Here is a 17,394-nt window from a genome sequence, read left to right on the forward strand (position 1 = left end):
TATATATATATATATTAATTCAGTGTCCCAACGGGGCTTGAACTCAGGACCTCTTAGGTCCCAAGCCACTGCCCTTACCACTGTGCCAACACCAGGCTTTCTTCATTAGGTCATTTCCAATGACCAAATAATATTGCTGAGAGAAAGGGTAATATGGGTCCGTCCATCCATCCGTCCATCCGCAATGAAGTTGAAGCGGGAGATCTGGTCAATCGTGATCCTGATAGAGGTCGATGAGACGTACACGATGGTATGACTTTCAAGGTCACCGAAGGTCAAGGTCAAGGTCACGAGGCCTTTGAAGTTGTGAAAATGACGATTTTCAAAATCTATCTCCTCCTACATTTCTCAAGCGATCTTGTATTTGATTGAATTTGATTGTAGCAAATGAATCTATGGGACAATATCTAAATTTTAATTGGGCCGGATTTTCGATATTCGCTTTCGTTTTCGTGTCACGTGACTTCAAAGTTGGCAAAAAATGCGAAAATGCCGATTTTCAAAATCTATCTCCTCCTACATTTCTCAAGCGATCTTGAATTTGATTGTGGCATATGAATCTATGGGACAATATCTAAATTTGGTCAGGCCGGATTTTCGATATTCGCTTTCATGTCACGTGACTTCAAAGTTGGCAAAAAATGCGAAAATGACGATTTTAAAAATCTATCTCCTCATACATTTCTCAAGCAATCTTGAATTTGATTGTGGCATATGAATCTATGGGACAATATCTAAATTTGGTCAGGCCGGATTTTCGAATTTCACTTTCGTTTTTGCGTCACGTGACTTCAAATTTTGCAAAACTGCCCTACCTTCAGGAGGCTATATATTCTCTACTGGGCATGGTAAAAGTTAGTGAATGGTGTCATTGCATAGCAGCTGACCTTGTATATTATATGTTAATGTATACATTTTCTGCTGAAGGTGCAAAAGTTTCAAAACCCGAAATGTAAACGTCGGCATTTATTTTCAAAATATAATTTCGTGCACGCGCGCCAAAATGCCAAGTCATCTTTAACCAAACTGCGCAGTTCGAGCTGCGCAGTGGAGCTGTGCAGTAGAACTGCGCAGTAGTCTTCGGTCATAACTGAACATTGAGAACTTGTGGTATTATTTCTCGCAGAGATGACTGTCACTCCCACACGGGGTAATTTTTTTATTCCTCTTTTTTCTCACCTTTGAAATAAACTCCCATACTCTCTTCAATCCCATTCTTACCTCCAGGCCTTCAAAACAGCTGTTCACTACCACCTCTTATCTTCCCCCATCCAAAACCTCGATCTTTTCTACCCCCGTTAATCCACGAGTGGGGAAACTTAGCTAAATATAGCATAACAATTGTGCATTTTGTGAGGAAAGCACCAAATTTGGCACACAAGTAGTCTATCATATTATGAACAGATTTGGATATTGGGCCATCTCAAACTTTTTGATGGCAGTGGAAAATGGCTGCCACAGCCATCAGCGGCTGAATTTGAGATGGCCCAACATCCATATCTGCTCATAATATGATAGGCTACTTGTGTGCCAAATTTGGTACTTTCCTCACAAAATGCACAATTGTTCTGCTAAGTTGCCCCACTACACCCAAAACCCACCTCTTTCAAATTCCCTGCTTTCCTTCCTGAAAGTTCCCTGTCATGTAACTGTTTTGTCTGTTTTGTCCTTCCTTCTCCTGCCCCTCTTATCTCCTGTCCCCCTTGTCGTGCATTGTGTGTTAGCTCTCATATTAGCCTCGACAATGTATTCCAAAAAAATAAAAAGTAAGAAATTCCCTTTTCATTTTGTTTTCCTCTTTAATATATCCTCACAGGGGCTATCCAGCATTACCCAGGGTCAGGGTGGGAAGGGGATGCCTGGCGCTACCCAGCTGGGTGAGCTTTTCCCTGCCATAGTTTTGGGATGTGTTGGGAATTATATTTTCTTTGTATTTTGGTCGAGGCTCGTGCAAGAGCTAAAATTGAAAAGCTATGGAGTTATTGGTCTCATGGTGGTTACCTTTTGGCTACTTGTCAGCGGCAGCACTGCCTAACCCCACATCAGAATATGCACTTTATCGTGGCCTGAAGTGGCCTCAAAACGGATATCAAGGCTAATGTGTGGTAGCTTAAAACTTTCCCAGATTCTGAAGTCGGTGCATCCAAAATGTGGGGCCTCCAGGAGCTACAGTTCACTTACAAGAATAATATACAAACAAAGAAAAACAAATTCACAAGCAAACACTTAAAAATATTTACAAGATAATATTTACATCTGTGGGGTTGGGGCAAACAGCCAAATAAGGCTAAAACCACCAATTGTGGTGATGTAGATTTTTTGAACATTTTGAACATGTGTTAAGTATCGGTCCGAGGATAGGCTATCCTGAGTACACGAGGAGGGGATGGCGTTGTATCTTGTCTCATTAAATTAAATATCTGAATGAAACGTATTAAACATATCTTGTGTCATACAAAAAATGATCTATCGTGCTGTTTTGTTTGAAAAAATGCTTTGATTGAGCACATACTCATTCTTTGTTTTGAAAAGAAGTTGAGCTCATATTTAAAAAAAACAAACTGAGAATTGCCTTGTACTATGTTTGACAATTATCAAAAATTCAATTTTACCTCCTCAAATTGTTTTTTATACAATGAAGCATTAAAAGCAAGTCGGTGAATTTCCCAACAATTTCTTATGGAGGCTGCCATGCCTTGCCTTTGTGGGTTCATAATGGTGGGGTTGGATCCAAGTGGTGGTTGAAGGTTTAGGCAGCCCCTTCCCCCCAGCTCCCTTTGTTGAACCAGCATTTCATATTTCAAAATAAACACCAAATCACCGATTATAGTAAAGTGCCACTGAATTATCCGATATTTCTGTTACAAGTTACACTCTTTCCCCATGGCTGTAATCTCTTTTAACGGACAGCAGAGAGTGGAACAGAGCTCTCCCAAGGGCCAAAGTATAGACTCCTTTTAATTAGGATCATGTTTTGAGGACTAAGTTGTGATGTTTTGATGTCCCAACATGTTTTCTTCTCATATCTTTGTTCCAAAGGTTCTTTTAAGGATTACACTAAACTCTGGACAGCCTCAATTAGTAGTTTGTTGTGATATTTCTGTTATTCATTTCTAAATTTCAGTGAGGTTTTACTTTATTAACCCAATCACTGACGATCACTGGAGCAATGGCACTCCTTCTCAACTTCCACAGTCTCTTTGTCACCACTCCTCAGTTTTCACTGTCTCTCCATTTCGTTTATATTTTCTGGTACTTGGACATTCTTATTATTTCTGTATTATTTTCTGCGAAAGCCACTCAGTACTGACACCTCAATCAGCAATCCATTTCTTTCCTTTTTAGCTCGCCTATTCAAAGAACAGAGAGCTATAGCGATACCCCTGGCGTGAGCGTCAGCATCAGCGTGAAAATGTTAAAGTTTTTGGTGCAAGTTATTTCCTTTCTAATGTTTTTATCTCCCACACTATTTTTTACTGATTACAATATACAAATACATATATTGCTTTAAAATTATTTGGATCAGACTTCACTGCAATGCTTTATAAAAAATATTATTAGACTAGTCTTTTAAAAACGATAAATGTATAAACAGGTGAGCATTGGGTGGCTTTGACACCAACTCTGGTTATATTTACCTCCACCACCGAAGGTGGACTTTTTATGTGGGAAGGTGGGAAATTTTCATGGAAGATGTGACTGCACTTGGTCATTGACATATCCAAGGAATAGGATTAAAGTATTTTGTATTGTATTTTGCAATGCAACGGACTTGTAGTATACTTGGGGGAAAACCAAAAAAATTGAAGTTTACTTTATTCACCTGTTTCAATATAGCACAATAAACAGTACAAAGTACTTCAAATAAAAACCCCTTAACTGTTTTGGCACCAGGGTGTACCATGTTTCACAGCAGTTATTAATGCTTGGATTCTGACGAATAAGAAATCTGCCACCAAGTATCTGATCTATGGTCCACAAAAAGATCTGGAGAAGTATCTGAGCAGACACCCTAACTGAGGCCTCGACAAACAAACGAGGAAACGATACGATAGGACCATTACAGATATGAAAATACAGGAACAGAGGTAACAGCACAGGGAACAGACAAGACAGATTTGGTGTGGAAACTTGGGTTGTGTAGAGGATTTCATGGAGCTGAAAAAAAATAACTGCACTCAAGAAGAAAACATAAATGGAAACCTCAAAACCCGATCCGGAAAGTGTATTAAATTGAGTGTTGAGACCGCATTTCTAAATGTCACTGTTGCACTAATCATTTTTCTGACACTACATCTGATAGTGTACAAAGTGGAATTTTCATTTTCTAACATGAACTGTATCAAATTGCATTTCCATCAACTCGTGGTCAAAATAAATTGAATTGTTTGGCCACTATGGCAATTGAAAGTGATGTCTGCTGCAGTTTAGGTAAGGCAGATATTGTTGGAGTAATCCTGTGAGTGGAAATGTTGCAATAAAGTATTAATTTTTGATAAATAAATGATACACATAGTGGTATCCTCTATTCTCTCCACTACTATTTATATTATGTACTCAATAAATCTCACCTTCTTGGTCGGTCTGGTTACAGAAGGTAGATTAGCTGAAGTACAGGAACAGGGTGACTGGACCTCTGGTTCGAGCAAGAGTTTGGAATTTCACCAGATGCTGGAAATTCGAATGATTTGAATGATTAAAGCCAGCCAAGAGACTTGTTGGTGAAGGGGACATGAAAGCTGTTCAATTTTTCTTTGTAATAAGTCGTGCCCACGGTTGTTAGCTCGAGTGTTTTACATCCGAGTGACAAGCCATGACGATACCCCCTAACTTACAAGATCAGAGATTTAAATTTCGAGTTTCTTCTCATCGCCACCCGTTCAACAGTTTCCTTATCTACGAATCTTCGCCATTTTTCTTACTAATAACATATTACTTGTATGTTGAAAAATAAATAAAATATTGGTGCATCTTGGATGTATCTCGTCCATCAAACCTTTAGAATAACCACAGCTTCATGATTCTTGGAGGATATTTAAGGCATGGGCAGTGAGCACCCATCATTGACATTGTACCTGATGAAGACCAGCTTGTGGATGAAATGTTTAACTTATTATCATTTGCCTTTAAAAACTTTGATGAGGTTGTGCCTTTGTGTTTTTAACAATTGTCAAGAAGTACTTATTATTATGCTATTCTGTAACTTTTTAGTGTGAAATTGCATGATTGATGCAGTTAAAAACTTATGATAAATATAATACAAGTTACACGATAAGGAACTTCAAAGCAGAAAGAGGTTATTTGGCCCATCAAGCCTGTGCAATGGTTGACAACCTGTGGTTGTTTGTCGATGCTCTATCCTTTTTTAAATGCTAAGCATTAGACAAGGAAGCAGCACGTACCATTGTTCAAGTCCTCGGTATGACCTGGGCAGCCTTGAACTGCCGACCTCCCAGACTCGGAGAGGATGCTCCAACTGTTATGCCGCCAAGTCTCGGTTAACACTGTCGATGTATCCAGCCTCTTCGTAAATTGTTTGCCTGCATTCATTGGTGATGTTATGTCGTGCTTGCTAAAGTGTGTATTTTTTAAATGAGCAATAAAAATTAAATATTGAAATTTTAAAATAAAAACTATGCATAAAAACTTCAAACAAGACTTTTAATTTTAATTAAGGGACTGATATGCAATTCCCTAGTTTGGTGGGATATACTATGGGTATGTAACAAACATGGTGAAATCATTGGGAGAACTGGATTACTATCCCCCTATAAAACATGGCAGTTCTGAGATGCTCTGTATCTGTATGTATGTATGTATATATCTCTCTCTCTCTCTCTCTCTCTCTCTCTCTCTCTCTCTCTCTCTCTCTCTCTCTCTCTCTCTCTCTCTCTCTCTCTCTCTCTCTCTCTCTCTCTCTCTCACACACATCAAAATGTAGTTCGATTGATTAGAGCTCAGGAAGGATTGTATTCATGACAGCTGATCAAGCTGCAATCCTGATAAAATTGGGTCATTATGTCATCTCCCAAGGTTATTTGTAACATTAAATATACGTGGTTAGAAAAAATAGCTACTTTCAATGAGAAAATACACTTTCTTACCAGATATAACACAAGCTACATGTTACATATTGTTGCGAATTTCGCCCGCCCGGCGTGCGATCGGCCACGTAACTCAAATCGCGACGCGTCACCCACCGGAACGGACAATTCAGTCGTGACCCTCTTGGAACTACCGCCAAGGAGCAAGCCACGGGTGGGGGTTTAACCTCACCACAACCCAGTCCGTATTCTACCTGCGCGGAATAGGGTGAATCGCCGAATGTCGATATACCTAAGTACCCGCGCGGGTAGCGTACCGAGGAGTTGTACCACGCCGACTCTGGATGGTTTGGATCGACTGGTTTGGATCGACTCTGGATCGACTCTGGACACGAACCGCTTAAGCGGCTCTTTCCGTGCTGCAGGGATAACCGAACGGAGTTATCGCCGACCTCGACGGTTCAGATTATTTACTGGGTGTCTAAACCCACTACCAATCCCTTACGTGATGCAAGATGGCACTTTCAATGGGGAAAGAGATGACGAACGGGATACATTTCACACAAGCACATTTATTACAAAGCACATATTGCACACACAACACAAGCAAGGAATCATGCAATATACAAGCAACAAATAGAATGCAAAAGCAATACGACCGACTATAATTATTATTTACAAGCACATCCACAGTTTCTACTTGGCAGGACACGACGCCACAGCATGCATACAAAAACAAAGAAAGACCTCCCTCACAGGCAAGGGGGTAGATGGGGTCCATAGACCTTAATGGTCGTGGGCCGTGGATGACAGAAAAGGCCCACGAGACCGAAGGGTCTTACCCGCACCCTCGTGGTGCGACGGTGGGCAGGTCGCGACGTCTTGTCCCCACGGCAACTAGCGTAGCCGCGCTTGATCTCGGGCCTTGCAACGGTGGGCAGGTCGTGACGCCTCGTCCCCACGGCAACTAGCGTAGCCGTGCCTGATCTCGGCCTTGCAACGGTGGGCAGGTCGTGACGCCTTCTCCCGACAGCCACTAGGACAGCCGCGCATGATCTCGGGCCTTGCAACGGTGGGCAGGTCATGACAGCTTCTCCCCACTGCCATTAGGACAAGACTTCCACCCAACTGCCCCAACTCTGTCTTCGACGAAGACTTGGACCAAGACCACTACCACGACTACCAAGACTTCCACACGACTGCCCCCAAGTCTCTGCTATCCGCGCGCTCCCTCTTCCAGGTGCTCCTCTTGCCCTTTTATTTCTCCTGCGCCCCCCCCCTTCGCGGCGCATGGGTGGGAGGAGGAACATTCCAGAGAAATTGGGGTGGGAGTTGGTTTCCAACCATCAAACTTGTTTACCGGAGGAGAAATTAGGGTGGGGCTGGTTTCGTTGCTCCTTTAGTGGCATTGTGGTGTGGATGGCATGGTTGTTGAGATGGCATGGTTGTTGAGATGGCATGGTTGTTGAGATGGCATGGTTGTTCCAAAATAACGACAGGTAAAGAAAAATGGCTAACTGAAAGAGTCGCAGCCCAGATGAATCACACATGTTCCCTCTTCACAACGGGTGTGGACTAACACAGTTAACACTAACACAGATAACTAACAGTTATCGATATATCTAACCTGAGGACCTTTCTGGTATATTGCAAATTTCCACAGCCGTAACAATATTTACATGTTAATAAGAAACAAAAAAAATTATTTCATGGCCTATGGATAAAAAGATAAATGAAAACCTGTGGACATGAATGAAAATGGTTTTAAACTTAAACTTCAGAAGATATAATTACTTTGTAAACTCTCAGTGAAACAATGGAAAATGTAATTACAGAACACATTTAAAGTGAAAAGTTTAATTAAAAATAAATATATTCTTTGGCATTTACCACTGCTTTGTTTGAAGTTAGAAGTTGAAAAGAAACTGCATCAACTTCAACAATAAAATAATTCATTGATCAGTTTAAAGGTCATTTAATTCAAAGATTACTGCATATCTACTTCAAAAGTCGACAAGTCTGGAGACAGCAATGGTTCACGAGCGGTATTTGACGATGTAGATTGTTTCAGAAGTCAAGGATGAGACAATGTGATAATGTTTGACCAAGTTATAAAAATGATCAACACAATGTGGTACGAGTGACAGGTTATTAGCTGCAAAATGTCGAAAACCCGGTTTTGTTCAACAACTTTCAAAATTTGACCTTTGCATAACCTTTAAAGGTCACAAAATAATGTTGTGGACATTAAAATAAGAAAACAGGATACGTGCTATAGCTTATTGGAGTTAGTTCGTCGAAGAAGGTCGAAAACCCGGTTCGATTCCCACAACTTTTAAAATTTGACCTTTGTGAACGTTAAAGGTCAAAGGTCAAGGATTATGACCTTTGGTACAAAACTTCCTCTGGAACATTCCAGGAACAATATAATGTCATATAGTCTAAATGGCATTTCGCACACCTCGGATTATCCATACTTTTATGAAATCAGCGTAAAAACAAACTTGAAGGGAGCGCCATGGGCAAGGTGTTTGAGATAGAGCAAAATGGTTTCAAGACTTTAGGTGGGGAGTGACCTCAAGATTATGCATAAAAATATTGTCATCCCAGCTCTCAAAGTTTGGGCGGTCGTATGATTTTGATGTCAAAATTCGAAATTTTCTAAGTTCGTGACCTTGTGACCTTGACCTTGGGACAGAAATGAAAAATCGAGCTCTGTGGGGCTATGCAGGTGCCATTTGGCTAACCAAATACCGAAACCCCTGCCAGATTCGACAAACCCCCTCGGAGAAGATGTAAATTGAAATCGGCTACCCCCTAAAAACACAAGCTTTTGGGGCGTGGCTCCGCCCATAATGGCTGCACCATGCCCATTCTCAGGAAAACACAACTAGATCATGATATAAACCTCCCACCAAAATTTTTATCAGGATCGGATCAAAACCCATGGAGCTATGCTCGGGACAGACAGACAGACAGACAGACAGAGAGACACACAACAATAACGAATATAGTGGTCACTTACTGACTCGTGAACTAATTAGTCTCAATTTATGCTTTGCACATGTTCATTGTACATCAAGTTAAAACTACATGGGCTATTCCAAAGTTCAAAGAGTAACATACAGTAGTCTGAGAAATGCAATATTATATTTTTCACTGTGTGTGTATATATATATATATATATATATATATATATATATATATATATATATATATATATATATATATATATATATATATATATATATATATATATATATATATATGTAGGGTAAGAATACTGGTTCTGGCTCACTTTTCCCTATGTAAATGAATGGGGGATTTTCAGCCATGAAATTTTTCTTTTTTTTCCCCTAAAAAAATAAATCCCCTTTTTAGCCCAAGGTATATTTATTTGTCTCCCCTTTTAACCTGGAGCCTGGTGTTGGCTTAGTGGTTAGGGTGGCGGCTTGGGATCCCAGGGTCCTGAGTTCAAGCCCCGTTGGCTGCTGAATTAACACCAGGGGGTTGACTCAGCCTGCCATCCTTCCGAGGTCGGCAAAATGAGTGCCAGTGTACTGGTCCCGGTGTATGCCCCGGTTAGAATAGGTGTACCATATCCCTGTGTGTCGTAAGAGGCGACCAGGGTTGGCGTCAGGAGGGGCATCCGGCCATAAAACATTGCCTCAAGAAAAAGCCAAACCCCTGCACAGCAGGGAAAAATGGCTGTAAAAACGGTCATTTTTTATTTCCCCTTTTAACCTAGGGGCTCTCTATTCAAATAGCCCATACAACAAGATAAAGATTTGTTAAAGGTGATTCTAAAGAAATATCTGAAACGTCGAAGCCTCGGGGCACTCTCTATTCAAATAACCCATACAACAAGATAAAGATTTGTTAAAGGTGATTCTAAAGAAATATCTGAAACGTCTAAGCCCCGGGACACTCTTTATCAAATAACCCATACAACAAGATAAAGATTTGTTAAAGGTGATTCTAAAGAAATATCTGAAACGTCTAAGCCTCGGGGCACTCTTTATCAAATAATCAATGCATATTGTTTAGCTCACTCATTGAACCTATAAACATTTGTTCATTCTCAAATTCCTTCAATAGTTTAATTTTCTTTGCACAATAATCCCCATCTAAAATATTGAAAAACAAAACATTTGAATCTTTATATTTTTTAAGATACCCCTTTTGTGCCATTACGAAATGATAAACTTCTCTTAATGATCTCATCTGACCACCTCCTGAGTTGCATATCATTTTGATATTGTAGTAAATTATTTTTCCATTGTTCAATTGATAACCATCAAATTTTTCAGTCCATTCAAACATATTTATTATTTTCTTTACATCCTCTAACTTATTGGTTTTTAAATTGATTCGCATATTTGTTTTATTTACCTTTGTTTTAGATATTTTTTCAATAAGACTTATTTGATATTTTTCACATTCATTATGTTTTCCATTTATATACCAAGACGGAGATTTTCTCCACTCTTTAGTTTGACTAATACTTGGTTCGACCATTTATATATTGTGAAAAACGCGGCGGTAGCCCTTAAAAACCCTAACCCATCTTCCCATCGTTAAAACTTGTGTCCATATGGAACACAATCTATTCTATTCACTCTATCATACAATACCCATATGGAACACAATCTATTTTATACACTGGTTCTGGCTCACTTTTCCCTATGTAAATGAATGGGGGATTTTCAGCCATGAAATTTTTCTTTTTTTTCCCCTAAAAAAATAAATCCCCTTTTTAGCCCAAGGTATATTTATTTGTCTCCCCTTTTAACCTGGAGCCTGGTGTTGGCTTAGTGGTTAGGGTGGCGGCTTGATCTTCAAATCAAGATCTTTCTTGATTTTTCTTACAGAACACATTGAATATCGGAGGTGGGTTTATAGATGGTTTATAGATAAGATAATCAAAGCCTTTTCATAATCCTTTTCTTCCACCCACTCTAATTTACCATAAGGCAGAGATTGAGACATTGCCCATCCATACAAATTATTAGCATCAAAGTACATCAAATAATTACTATCTTTTTCACTCTCATAATTTGGAAGATATTTATTATTTGCTTTCGCATATTTATCATAAAAAATTATCATAAATTTTTAATATTTATACAATATCCATATGGAACACAATCTATTCCATTATCTAAAATAAATCTCTTATCATCAAAGGCTCCTAATGCCTTTTTATTTACTTCTTCACTATATATCTTATGTTTATAACTTCTTATTGTATTCATTTTCCTATATTCTTCTTTCTTATTCATCAAACAATTATAATAATTTCTAAAAGTTATTGATTTCTTTATTACATATTTCTTTATTCCCTTTAACCTTTTATCAATCTGATCACCATACTTATAAGCATATGCCTTTGCTCTCAATCCAATAAACTCACTCATTACTTTTCCACCCAACTCATCCTTAAACTTGCCAATAACCTTTTCATTCTTTTTTGAAAATAACTCACTCTTCTTACTAAAATTACTTGTATCATATACTCCAATGTTTTTCTTCATATCTTTATAAACATCGTCACTTTTTATATCTAGAATAAAACTATCAGTGTCCATATACAACAATGAAGCATTTTCACCATACTCTTTCTTTAAATCATTATTCAAATAATCATACATCAATATCTTTGATAAATCAAGAACTGCTGTTCCAATATAAATTGGTTTATCCATGACAATACTTTCCTTTTTCATATGAATAGCAGAAAAGTTCTCTGAAAAAACCTCTTCTCTCTCAAAACTTGGTTTATTTATCAATCTAGAAGCTTCTTTCCAAGATGTTGCAAATCTAATGTTTTGCCTGTTTCTAACATTCTCCATTGTCTTTCCAAAGACAGCATTATTCATCAATTTATAGAATTCCCCTTCAAATTTTACTTTTGTATTTGTTCTCATATCTGTATTGAATTTAATATACTTTTTCATCCAAGGACTTTGTTTAAATTTTAAAACTCTATGAATTTTAGCTACTCTCAACCCAGCAGATAAATATTGTCTCAAGTTCCTTTGATGCAAAACATATCCCTCTTTATCATAGAATGTTGTTAATAACTTTTCTGTTGATTTGCCTTTAATATTAAAACGTTTATGATAATCACTGAACCATTCTTTCTTTGGGGTTTCTTTCTCACATGCAAAAGGAAGGTCTTTATGCTTATTATGAAGATCACTCGGGTACTTCAAATCAACTTCAAAATAATAACCTTCTTCTTTGTCATTCAATTTCTCTTGAGAAGAAATAACAATATTCATCAAAGCCTTTTCATAATCCTTTTCTTCCACCCACTCTAATTTACCATAAGGCAGAGATTGAGACATTGCCCATCCATACAAATTATTAGCATCAAAGTACATCAAATAATTACTATCTTTTTCACTCTCATAATTTGGAAGATATTTATTATTTGCTTTCGCATATCTTTTTGAACATACTTGTGATATTCCACCTCTCTTAGATTTCTCAATCATCAAAAGCATATCTACATCACTGACTAAATCTATATCTTGTTTTGTCATTTTCAACATTGCACTCCAAGCTAAACCAGGAGCTGTGAAATAGTGGGCAGGATCTAATCCATAACAATTTTTATTATGACAGAGTGATCTAAAAGCTTCAAACACATCAGCTAACAATAAAACATCTGTTTTTAGATACAAATCATGATATTCTCCAAGGTTCTTTATCTTAAATATTTTCCAAATTTCTTGTGCGTGTTTATATTCCTTATCACTTATCTCTTCTTCATAAAGGTTATTATAGAAACTTTCTTTTGAAGGAAGTTGTGTTTCTTTAAATCTCATAAATGAATCCATATAATCATAAGGATAAATTCCCTTACTTGTAAGAATTTTCTCTTTACTTTGAATTTCATTCCTTGTTTCAATTTCCTCTCTAGTTAGAATTCCCTCTTTAATCAGAATTTCATCTATAATCAGAATTTCCTCTTTAGTTAGAATTTCATTCTTTGTTCGAATTTTCTGTTTAATTAGAATTTCATCTTCAGTAAGAATTTCTTCATTCATTTCCTCATTAATTAGAATTTCCTCTTTACTTTGAATTCTCTCTTTAATCTGAATTTCCTCTTTAGTTAGAATTTCCTCTTTTGGAAAGAATGAATTCAGATTTGGAAAAGAGCCCGTGGAGCTTAGATTTGATGCGAGGTTGGCTAGTGGCGTTCCCATAAACTTGTAAGAATCAAGAAACCTTATACGAGTTATAGGTTTTGTGAATATCATTTTTGTAAATGAAATATACTTTTGACTTGTGTTTGTTATGGCAGAAATATTCCCTGGTGTTTTTGAAAGTTCATTTATAAATAGATGTGTATCATAGTTGGCGCTGTTGTGAAGAAAGACTGGAATAAAAGAAGGTAATTTATAATTAAGATTACAACAGGAATGAGCGGGACCTCTATATTTACCAGTAAGATGACAATGATCCCTAACTTTAGACTCCTCAATGTCCTCCTCACAAATATGACACATATTGTTCTTTCTAAATTCTAATTTTTCTTCTATGGTTAATTTCATCGGTTCATTTGTTTCTTTCATTAATTTAGTTAGTCTTATACAATCCTTTTCTAATCGTTTTACAAACTCTTGTGAAGCATTTTTTCCACTATACTGTTCAAGTTTATTATACTTTTCTCCAACAGATGATTTGATATAATAACAGAAACCACAAGGAATATGTTTTTGATATTTATTTGTATATGGTTCTTTTGGATTAGGAGAAGCAGTATTTATCTTTTTAAGGATACATTCAAAATCAGCGTATATCACAAATGGGTGCATGATAGATTTATTATAATCTTCAAAAGAAATCTTTTCACCAGGTTTAGGCATTGTAATTACAGCTGATTTATGATTACTACAATATTTTGAATGTTGTTCTAATCGTTCTTTTTTATGAAATGAATTAAGACATCGCTTACAAGGATATATTTTGTTTGCTGTTCTGAATACCTGAGAAGAGATTAATCTTGATAAATTATTGATATATGTGTAATGTGAATTCTTTCCAACACTAAAATATAAAAGATCAATGTGTGTTTCTTCATTTTTATAGTTGTTTGAAATTTTTAATATTTGAACTTTGTTTGTATCTGTTAATCCATATACATTAATAGAAAGATTATTCTTTTTCTCAAATTTAGGAATATCTGTTAGTGGCATTGGGAAATTAAAATCTTTAATGTCCAAGGTATTCTCATATTTCATATATTGTTTTACTCTTTCTGAATTACATTTTGGTGGATGTAAGTGAGCAAGAACAGACCAGAGAAAACATTTATTATCATTATTCTTAATATTAACAACTGCCTTCTTTCGTTTTATTTCTTTTGGTAATTCAATATAAGAAGAAGCTTTAAGAGGGTTTGATTTTAGAATGTGTATATCTAAAAAGATGATTTTTTTTAATATTGAATCCACTTCCTACCACTGTATTATCAACATCCTCCTCTTGTCTTGATAGTTCTTCATAAACCCCAGTATTCAAAAAATCTTGAAATGATGTTATAAAATGAAGATCTGTCCTCATATAAGGAGTTTGTTCTTCATCTTGTCTTTTCATATTCATTTTCACTCCCATATAAAACTTTAAAGTTTTCATTTCTTTTAATGTCCTTTTAATAAATTTTTCAACATCAGGTTTCACTATTTCAATTGATTCAACTATTGATGATGGACCGTGTTCTCCAAATTGAAAAATCCTTATTTTTATATGCCCTTTAAATGCCCCATCAGTGTTTTCAATATAATAGTCTCCCTTTACTTTAAACTCATTTTTCTTGTGTTTTTGTGATTGAAGATGCCTATTATAACTACTCTTCAAAACATCCTTTGAGCAGGTATCACAATGTTTTCTTTCCAACTCAAGAGGGGATATTTTGTGAAATAGATTAAATGTGTGTTTGTTGGTTCGGAGGTGTTTTCTATAATGTTCATATTCGTGATTACAAACATCGCAGTATGTTGTATTCACCATATTTATATAATAAAACTTTGCTTAAACTAAAATTTTCTTGATGAAAATTTCGTTTATTTTACAGGTGAATCTGTGCTTAAACTAAAATTTTCTTGATGAAAATTTCGTGTATTTTACAGGTGAATCTGTGCTTAAACTAAAACTTTCTTGGTGAAAATTTCGTTTATTTTACAGGTGAATCTGTGCTTAAACTAAAATTTTCTTGATGAAAATTTCGTTTATTTTACAGGTGAATCTGTGCTTAAACTAAAATTTTCTTGATGAAAATTTCGTTTATTTTACAGGTGAATCTGTGCTTAAAACCATTTTATCCTCCAACTTTTTCACTTAATAAATACAATGTTTCAAGACACAAAAGACAAGTTTCAATCAATCTCTTCATTTGTTAAAGATGCTGAGAAATATGTCAAGGATGTAAAATTGAACAAAGATAAATATAACAACTATTGGATAAAAACAATTATGGTGGATATGATGAGTTCTTCAATTTACTTCAGTGGAAGGGCTTTTAGTATACCTGGAAGAACATCAATTAAGGTATCTCTAACAAAAGTTTCTCCTCTCCTTCTGGCAATATATTCAAAACTAGAAAAAGCAATGAAACAAGAAAAGGTATCAAAAAATAAAAACCTTATGGATGAAGCTTTAGAAAGAAAAGATAAGACCATCTGTAATATGCAAGGAGAAATTTGTATTTTTTTCAACAACCCTAAAGATATAAATCCTGATGAAATAAAGGATGTTAATATATCAGGTGAAATGACATTTCGTTCAATTGTAGTTAAGGATTATTTTAAAATTACCTTTAATATAAAAAATGTAGCAGTTGAATCTGTTAATGAAAAAATGTATATCGATATCGATGGTAATGTTTTTTCTACTAATTAAATGAGCCAATATTCAACTGAAGATTTTGAAGATTATGAGAGTGATTATGATACCGAGAGTTTGCATTCAAACGATAGTTATGACACCGAGAGTTTGTGTTCAAATGATAGTCATGAAAGTATAGATGATTCTGAAAGTATCGAAGATGATATCGAAGATGAATTTCAGTTTAAGTAAAGTTTTACTTTATAAATATGAACAGTTTACTCGATTTTGAGCCTCTTGAATTCCATGATTCTCCATATGACAAATTTGAGAATTGTCCTGCGTGTGAAAGACGGGGATTAAACACAGAGTCAAAAGCCTATAAACAATGTATATTCTGTGATTATCTTCTAATTAATGATAATCAAAAATATAAAAAGGAAAATAATTCTTTTAGATTTACACCAAAAATGAATTACTTTACAAGATTGATTAGAGAAATGAATGTAAAGTACGAGGGTGAGAACACACCTTTCCTTACAAGGGAAGAAACTGAACGTATTAGAGAAATGTTCAAAGGATTGTTGTTATATATTATTCATGGATGTGATTTTCAGGGAAATATCAACACAAGATATTGCATAAATAAAATAATGGATTATCTTGAAATTAAACCTGAACTTAGGATAAAATATAGAATTTCAAAAAAGCCAATAATAAATTAAATAACCTGTTTTCCAAATATATAAATGAATGATTTTTTACCCATTTGGGAAAATAAGATAAAATTTGACAACCATAAAAAGCTCCCAAATTCATTAAGATGCCTCATAGTTGGTTCAAGTGGATGTGGAAAAACCTGCTTACTTTTAAAGATGCTCCTCACTCCCAACTTTTTAGATTATGATAATTTAATAATTTTCACAAAGTCGAGTTTTCATCCAGAGTATCAACTACTCTCACAAGGTTTTAATGCTGGTCTTCAAAAAGAAGATATAATCGGTTTATTTAAACTTCAAAAAAACCTAAATGATTTTAACATTGAAGATATAATACAACTATTTTGTGATACACAGAGATGTAAAAAGAAATCAAAACCGATAACTTGTATTCTGAGTGATAATACGGATGATATACCGTCTCCCCAAGATTTGGATAAATCCAAAAAGAACCTCGTTATCTTTGATGATTGTGTTAATGAGAGAAACCAAACGGTAATGGACAGCTACTACACAAGAGGGAGACATTCTTCTTGTAATTGTATTTGTCTTAGTCAATCGTACTTTCAGCTTCCTCGTCGTTCCATCAGAAACAATGCTAATACTTTTATTTTATTCAAGTTAAATTTAATAGATATAAACAATTTTTGGAGAGACAATTGTTCTACATTATGTAGTAAAAAGGAATTTGGGGATTACATGAAACACACGACTGAAAAATATAAATATATTGTTGTGAAACAAGATGAGATATTAAATGATATTTTTCAATAAATAAATGGATGCGAAAGAAAGAG

The 17,394-nt window shown here is 35.7% G+C and overlaps 1 long non-coding RNA gene across 1 annotated transcript in view; it reads right to left on the reverse strand.

Annotated features, from left to right (window-relative positions):
- LOC147022158 (uncharacterized) overlaps positions 1 to 5,529 on the reverse strand; it is a 43,507-nt gene extending 37,978 nt beyond the window's left edge. Inside the window, exon 1 of the long non-coding RNA XR_015060636.1 lies at positions 5,403 to 5,529. This is a non-coding gene — a long non-coding RNA (uncharacterized LOC147022158). The remainder of the gene's footprint in view (positions 1 to 5,402) is intronic.
- Between the last annotated feature and the right edge of the window lie 11,865 nt (positions 5,530 to 17,394).

Source organism: Eptatretus burgeri, chromosome 8 (genome assembly GCF_056783735.1).
Source record: "Eptatretus burgeri isolate ZD-2024b chromosome 8, Ebu_testis_v1, whole genome shotgun sequence".
Lineage (NCBI taxonomy): Eukaryota > Metazoa > Chordata > Myxini > Myxiniformes > Myxinidae > Eptatretus > Eptatretus burgeri.